Source organism: Simochromis diagramma, unplaced genomic scaffold, assembly GCF_900408965.1.
Source record: "Simochromis diagramma unplaced genomic scaffold, fSimDia1.1 OVJJ01000014.1, whole genome shotgun sequence".
In the NCBI taxonomy this organism is placed as follows: Eukaryota; Metazoa; Chordata; class Actinopteri; order Cichliformes; family Cichlidae; genus Simochromis; species Simochromis diagramma.
In genome coordinates, this window is record NW_024386980.1 from 310 (window position 1) to 9,096 (window position 8,787).

Here is an 8,787-nt window from a genome sequence, read left to right on the forward strand (position 1 = left end):
TGAGTTTTCCGCCGTGGGCCCATTGTAGCACTCGTGAGCGAACGGACGTCGGAACAAAGAGCAATCCCGGTGGACCAGTCCCCGGATCTGGTTCTGCCCGCTGGGCCTCCCGTATGGCGGACCCGATCTCCCACGACAGGGCTCCGATAACGCATGTGGGAGGGAGAATGGGAGCCTCACGGGTGGGGTCCTCTGAGGCGGTGAATTGGCGGGAAAGGGTATCGAGTTTCACGTTCCGGGAGCCGGGCCTGTAGGTGATGGTGAAGCAGAATCTGGTAAAGAACAGAGCCCACCTGGCTTGTCGGGCGTTTAGTCGCTTAGCCGACCGGATGTATTTGAGGTTCCTGTGGTCAGTCGATACCACAAAGGGTTCTGTTGCGCCCTCTAGCCAGTGGCGCCACTCCTCCAGGGCGAGTTTGATTGCCAACAGCTCCCTGTCCCCGATGTCGTAGTTCTGCTCTGCAGGAGAGAGACGACGGGAGAAGTAAGCACAAGGGTGGAGCTTACCCTCTAGTTGCTGGGAGAGAACTGCTCCGACCCCTACATCCGAGGCGTCCACCTCCACGATGAACTGCCGCTTGAGATCCAGTTGCCGGAGGATGGGCGCCAACGCGAAGCGTTTCTTTAGCCGGGAGAAAGTCTCCTGAGTCAGATCATCCCAGTAGAAGGGTACCTTAGGGGAAGTTAAACGGGTTAGTGGCAAAGCAATCTTGCTGTAGTCACGAATGAACCTCCGATAAAAGTTTGCAAAACCGAGGAACCGTTGAAGCTGCTTACGGTTAGGCGGAGTGGGCCAGTCTAAGACTGCTTGTACCTTAGCTGGGTCGGTTCTTAAATCGCCCTGTTCGATGATGTAGCCCAAAAATGACACAGTACTCACATGAAACTCGCACTTCTCCCCTTTAACAAACAGCCGATTCTCCAGGAGGCGTTGCAGGACTTGTCTGACGTGGTGTACATGATCCGAGAGAGAGTGGGAGAAGATGAGGATGTCGTCAAGGTACACAAACACAAAACGATTGATGAAATCTCGGAGAACATCATTGACTAGACCCTGAAAGACAGCTGGAGCATTAGTCAGTCCAAACGGCATGACCAAGTATTCAAAATGGCCCAGGTGCGTGTTGAAGGCCGTTTTCCACTCGTCACCCTCTCTCATCCTGACTAAGTGGTAAGCATTCCGCAGATCGAGCTTTAGCCCCCTGCAGGAGTTCAAAGGCGGAGGATAAGAGTGGCAGAGGGTATTTATTCTTAATAGTAATGTTATTGAGGCCCCGGAAATCAATACATGGCCGAAGGCTTTTATCCTTCTTAGTGACGAAAAAGAACCCGGCAGCCACAGGGGATGAAGAGGGGCGAATCAGTCCATCAGCCAAGGATTCATTAATATACTTCTCCATGCATTCACGTTCAGGTTGAGAGAGACTGTATAAGCGACTAGTGGGAAGAGGTGCACCCGGGAGCAAATCAATACTGCAGTCGTACGGGCGATGAGGAGGAAGAGAGCGGGCTCGGTCCTTACAAAATACTTGCTTGAGATCATGATACTCTGATGGGATGGCTGAAAGGTCAGGGGGCTCGTGTGGTAGTGGGTTAGCTGCTGTAACGGGAGTAGCTGCTGTCAAACAGGTCATGTGACACTCCTCCCCCCACCCCTGAACCCTCTCCTCCTTCCAGTCGAGCACGGGGTTATGCTGGCGTAACCATGGAAATCCTAGCACCAGGGGTGTGAGAGGGGCTTCAAAGACGTAAAACTGCAACAGTTCAGTGTGATTCCCAGACAGCGTTAGGCACACGGGTTCTGTAACATGAGTCACGTCGGGAAGACGTTGACCGTTTAAAGCGGTGACCCGCAACAAGTGGGGTAATGCCCGTGTGTAAATCTTAAGTTTGAGAGCCAGGGAAGCATCCATGAAGCTCTGCTCCGCCCCAGAGTCAATCAACTCTGGGGCGGAGCAGAAGAGAGTGAGAGGCAGAGTGGACAGTCACTTTAGCGGCTAGCATGAAGCGTGGAGGAGAATGTGAGAAGGAGACCTCGCCCACCCGTATCCTCCTTTCTACCGGCGGGCGGGGTCTTTTGGCCGAGCAGGACAGACCTTGGTGAGATGGCCCTTGCGGCCGCAGTAAAAGCACTCACCGGACTGCCATCTGCGTGCCCTCTCCTCCGGGGAGACTTGGAAGCGTCCGATCTGCATGGGTTGCTCCTGCTCGTCGCCGCGGTCCACTTCCCATTCACTACCTCCGCTTCCGCCGGAAGCTGACTCCGCTCGCCCCATGGGCCTCTGGGAACCGTAGTTGCTGGCGCGGTGACGCGCCCTCAAATGTTCATCTACCTTAACACATAAGGTGATTACTTCCGACAGAGTCTTGGGCAGCTCCCTCATTAATAGTTCGCCCTTGAGTTCATCACAAACATTGTTCAATAAGGTACTTATCAGCGCAGGCTGCCCCCATCCAGTCTCCTCAGCCAGTGTCCAAAACTCCACAGAGAAGTCCGCCATACACCGTCTTCCTTGTTTTAAGTTCAGCAAACGGTGGCCCGCTGCCTCAGCTCCGGTGCCCCTTTCGAACACACTTTTGAACTTTGAGAGAAAATCAGCATAGGTAATCTCCGGGCTAGTTCGTAACACAGCTTGAGCCCAGTTCAAGGCTTGACCGCGGAGTAACTGAACGAAAAAGGCTATTTTAGCTCCATCACTCTCATACGTTCGCCGCAGCTGCCTAAACTGCAATGTAATCTGTGTTAGGAAACCAGCACACTTGTGGAACTCACCAGCGAATGGCTCCGGTGACGGTAAAGCTCGTTCCGGGGGTTCCGCGGAAGCGGGGGCTGGTGGCGTGGAGAGTTCCGGGGCTGGCGGCTGTGCGGGAGCAGACGAGGGGGGCATAGTGGGACCTGGCAGCAGAATGTGCTGAGCGAGAGCCTGAGTGAGTGCGAGCAACTGATGGTTAATGTGTTGTAGCATCTGCTCGTGTCGCTCCAACACGGCTTCTGGAGGAGGGGTGGGTTGTAGAGCTGAGTCCACTGGATCCATAGTATGGCTGGATTGTTACTGTCACGGGTTGCTCTGAGGATCCACTCGCAGGACTCCGGAGTTGTGTTTTAACAGAGACGGTTTATTCACAAAATCTTCACCAAGTGTATTTACAGACAGTGCGAGGACAGTGCTATATACAAGATGTGAGAGGCAGGGTTCCAGGGCTCCAGGGAAAACAAGGGAATCACACACGCACTCACGCCAACCTCTCTCCGCTAGTGACCAGTCACCTCTTACACACTCCACACGGGGAAACACGGGGACGGGTCCGGGGAATCTAGAACAGAGAGACAAATGTTAACTTTCTGAGACGGAAGAGTGGGAAACTAGGGCTCGACGTGTACTGACTAGAGTCTTCACAACAATTCAGCGTTGAACAGCTGATCTCCTCCTTCTGATATACCAGCTGGTCTGATGAGGCCCAGGTGTGCATGATCCGGGAGGGCGTGGACCGAGGGCGTGAACCCGCCATGAGTTCCGCCCCGGCAAAACAGGGGAGGGGGAGAGAGATGCTGATCAGTGCCTTGCCGATCCCGCAGGCCGTGACAGTCACGGTTTGCAGGGCAAGCCGTGTGGATTTGTAGTAAGGACCAAAAGGGCGGCATTTCTGGTGCAGGTGAGTGTTTATTTATAATAGTGGGTCAATACAAACAGCAAGGGTGGCAAAACATGAAACTAGAAACCTAAACTGGGTAAACTAATAAGACAAACCAGAAACGAAGATGTAGGGAGGTCCGGGGAAATACATACGGAGAGACGCAGGGAGACCGAGGGGAAACAACACAGATGAACCAGCAATTACTATGACAGAAGACACAACTTAAATACACTCAGAGAACACAGGGCCATCCTTAGACTCCCTCTGCGTTGTCGATGGAGCTTGGCATGCTCCCCTCATCCTTCAGGTGCCCGTCCGTTGTCCACAATCTCCTCTGTTGGCCTCTGGAAATCCCCCTTGGCACAGCTCTCATTCCAACGCAGTTTCATGGTCCTTGCTATGGCTCCAAAGTCTGATCTCATGATGGGCCCCAACCAGCTCGACCTTTGACCTCAACCACTGCCTGGGCTGTCAGCTATGCCTGGAATGGTTCTTGCTCCTCACTGGGCCTCTGAAGACTTCTCAGGAGATTCCTTCCAGCAACACTTTGACTGCTGCACCTGTATTTCCTTGCTAGGAGGAAAAACTTCTAATTGGAGAGCATGTCAACAATCATCAAACCACATTTTTTAGTTCAGTGAACTTCACTAATAGGCCATCAAAGCCTCATCTGAACATGGATGCACCACTTGCATAGGTTTAATACTCGTAAATGAACGGTAAATCACACAAACCTGTAAAAATCATAAAAATCATATAAAACATAATTTAGTGTTAATTCATTGTTTCATGTTAATCCTGGACCCCTCCTCTTGACGCATGGACACTCCCATGAGTCAACTCATCAAAACCAGATTCCTGTGTTAAAGAAAAAGATTAGCTAGATCATGTCCCAGGCAACATCAGGGCATCTTCTCCTCTGGAACAGCACCACCCTGGACCTATAATCCTGCAATAAAAGATGTTAGTGTGTTTTGCATATTGCTTAAAAACAGGCTCTGCCAGGAGCCTGCATACACACCATCATGGCCTGGAAAGCAAGATCTGGAAGTGAAATCAAACTTCACACCTATAAACAACTGTATCATAAGAGTAAAAAGCATTCAGCATCAGCAAGACAAGTGTCATGTGCAGGTTTTCTCAAATCAGTAAACTACAATTATTTCCATAATTTGCCTCAGGCATGGATCATCCCATGGACTCAGTCAACATGAATGTAATCGGTGACTTCTCTTAAGCAAAGTCACTCTACTCATCAATCACTATGAGCTCAAAAGTGGCCAGCTAATGAGCCATAAATTCGAGTCTGACTACTTCACACACTTGTCCGCTTCTGCTGAATCCTCTACATGCACTCTTAGAAAAACAAACATTAGCAATACACATTGACCATCGGTGGTCAGGCGCAGGTCGACAGGTTCCAGAGGTGCCATAAAAAGACCATAAAGTTAGCCATCCATAGCTGTGGAAAGAATGTTATTCACATCATCAAAGTAACCTTCACATTTTCCCAACAACGCAGTGTAACTGCATCACCAACTCATAACCTGTAAACACAGTTTTCTGCACACATAAATCCAGAAAGGCACTTAGATTAAAACTGACATAGCTACGTTAATCCTACCGTAAAACAATAAGACAAGGTACGACCTCTCCCATACTCCTAGGATGTGGGGGTGAACGCCAGAACACCCTGGAGTGTCACAGACCTCCTAGGATGAGACATTCTTTCAATATGCCACCAACTATATACTTCTAAACACAAATGATTACATGCAGTATTCTACCATATGCAAACTTATATCATTAAAAGATTATACTGACTACTGAATACAATTTTCCATTGACAACAGTTGACTGTTGTTAGTGTGTTTTTTCTTGATCCCATCAGTGACGGGGCTTGACAGTATGAGGATATGATGTGTTTAGAGGGAGGAGCAAGAAGCAGGTTATAACACAGAGCTGAAAGGGAAAGAAAACATTTACAAGTAGCGCATCAACAGGGAGACTTCACAGTTCAGGTGTCTGAAAGAAGCAAACATGGCCAGTGGTAATTATATTTATAACTTAGTCATACTCTTGAATGTTTAAACACAGTTCTCTTTGCCAATTTCTTTCTATTAACGTTTGATAAAAACTTAAAAAAAAAAAAAAAAGGAACTAAAGGGCCATCCTTTTAAGGCCTGTTTCATGCATTTAATTTTTTTAAAATAATTCCGTTGACGCATGGTTGAAAAGCAATGTCTGACTTTCATTGGTTAACATGTATAAATGTAAATACTTTAAAACTGAACCATGTATAAAAAGATGGCAGAGAGGATTTAAACTAATGTGGATTTTGAATCAGAACAGTTGATTACCAAGAAAAGAAGTACATATATTGAGAAATGGCCCAGGAGTTTGCCCAAGAGTCTAAGAAAAGATGAGGGTTTTTCTTTGTTTGTTTGTTTGTTTACATTTTTTTTCTTTACTGGCAGCTTTTTAAATCAGAATTTTGATTTAAAAGTAGTGTTGTGCAAATGTATTTGGTATAGAAGAGCTCGATAAACTCTTTAGGCTCCTCTTGTTTTTTAAATTAATATTTATATCTATTTATTAATTTCTTCTTCTTTTTCTTCTTCTTCTTCCTTTTCCTCTTCTTATTTCTATCGTCATTAAAATTGCATGTGAAATAAAAATGACAGTTAACAAGCAGGAAAAAAGGAGAAGATACAGGGACAAAATAGGAGAAATATAAAAAGGAGACAGAGCACAGGAAGAAAAACACATTTGGCTGCTGATTCCTGTACCTGAACAAAAAAAAGGAAAAAAAAGAGAGATTATGATTTTTTTCTTCCCCTGCTTTTGTCTTTGCTGCAAAGGTGGAATGGTGACGTACGTGGGACGTACGTGGTCTGCTGTATTACTGCAGGAATACAGTCCAGTTTTGCTGCCGTATATATATATTGTATTCTCTCCTAAAAACTAAGTATTCGGTCCTTCTGTATTTAATTTTGAGCCTCACGTAACTGAACTAACACACAAAACAATAACAGCAAACAAAAACCTGAGAGCACCAAGCTGCTGAGTTTACACCCCACAACATCTTCTGATTTTTTTAGTATTGCATCTAATTTAAATCTAAATCTTAAGTTGTCTAGTATGAATATACATGTTTTATATTTTTGTTTTTGTCAATGATAATCCCTCTAGTTTTAAAAATGGCTTATTTTTCATCCAACCCAGTAAGCTGTTATAATGAATATTTTAATACACACCATGTTAAATTGTGGCAAATCATGAAAATGATGTGATTAATTTGTACATATATGTGGTTTCATGATAGCACAGCTGTCAGTTTGAAGAATCATTTTTTTAGATTGTTCTCTAATGGTGCAAGCTAGAAAATATTTTGCATTGGTAGGAAAATATTGTTTTGTTGTTTTTGTTTTTGTTTCACTTTTGTCTGCTATTCTGTTTCTTTTCAGTAATATAATTTCCAGTTCAGAATGCAAATATCCAAATATGATTGGGCTCCTTTGTGTGATCTATTGGGAAAACACAGTTTAAATGTTTTACATGTGCTGTTTATCGCATAACATCATCATTATCGATATAAATGAAATGTTAATGTCCAACAGATGCACAGGAACTTGTGAGGATGGTGCTTGTTGGGAAAACCGGAGTTGGGAAAAGTGCAGTAGGAAACACTATCATGAGAAGAAAGGCTTTTGACTCATCATCATCTTCTGCCTCCGTAACATCACAGTGTGAAAAAGTCTCAGCTCAGTTTGAAGGTCAAACACTTTTTGTGGTTGACACTCCAGGCTTGTTTGATACTAAAGATCAAGAGAAAGTAAAGAGAGAGATTGCTAAGTGCATCTCTTTTGCTGCTCCTGGTCCTCATGTGTTCCTGGTTGTCGTCCAGGCTGCCAGATTCACAGAAGAAGAACAAAAAACAGTGAAACTCATTCAGAAGATTTTTGGAGAAAAAGCAGGATGTTACACGATGGCCTTATTTACCCGTGGAGATGACCTTGAGCAAGATGAAGTCCAAATAGAAGACTTTATTCATAAAAATCCATCTCTCTGACTTCATCCGTCAGTGTAAAGGAGGATATCATGTCTTTAACAACATAAACAAGAATCCCTCCCAGGTCGGAGAGCTGCTGAAGAAGATCAATGCAATGGTTAAGAGAAATGGAGGAAGATACTACACCAATGAAATGCTACAAGAAGCTGAGAGAGCCATAAGAGAAGAAGCAGAAAAACTTCTGAGACAAAATCCAGAAATGACAGCAACAGAAGCAAGAGCAGAGGCTGAGAAGAACAATGGGTTTATTCGGACAATTGCTGGAGCTTCTGCTTCTGGAGCCTCAATTGGTAGCGTGGCAGGGCCAATGGGAGCTGCAGTGGGAGCTGGACTTGGTTTAGCAATTGGTCTTGTAACTGCAATTAAAAATGAATGCAGTATACAGTAATATGTAGTTTCTGTCATGCAGCAGCTGCCCGCAGGGCCACATGAACAGTATCACTTTCATTAAGTATCATTTTCATTAAATTCCAGCATTAGAAATCTCTGTAATTAAGCTGTCTAATTAGGTTCATTTTCACTTTTCTAGTCTTTATTGAATATTGATCATGTGCTGATTGTGACATTTTAGTCTAAAACGATCTGTCAGATAGCTGTTACTAAATTTCTTGTTTTCCTATGCTGTTCCTATGCCACAAGGATTTGTAACAAAGGAAGTTGAAATCAACCAGTTTGTAGAGAAGTATACTCACTGAGATGTTTGTACTGATCAAACTGTAACATTAAAGGACACCAAAGACATCTGCATCATGTTTCCTCTGGGCTTTATAACATGATAATAAATGTGAAGAAAGAGTGTTATTTGATGTTTCAGTTACTGTGTCTGACTTTTATAGTGAAACTGATGTCTCTTTGATCACAGGGTGCATGAAGTTTTTCAAACATTTATTGTGGAAGCACATTATGGTTCTGCTACAGCAGGTTTGATGCAATAAGAGAATTTAACTGAATCTGTTTCATTGTAAAAGCAGCACATTTAATTGCAGAAATTCACTGCAGATTATTTAATTTAACACATTTGAAGATATAGCAAAATACCAAAATCAGTATTTATAAAAGTTACACTTTAATTTGAAGAT

General features: G+C 44.7%; 1 pseudogene; it reads left to right on the plus strand.

Annotated features, from left to right (window-relative positions):
* The first annotated feature begins 5,594 nt into the window (after window positions 1-5,594).
* Window positions 5,595-8,509, plus strand: LOC120738332 (annotated as a pseudogene).
* Window positions 8,510-8,787: the final 278 nt, after the last annotated feature.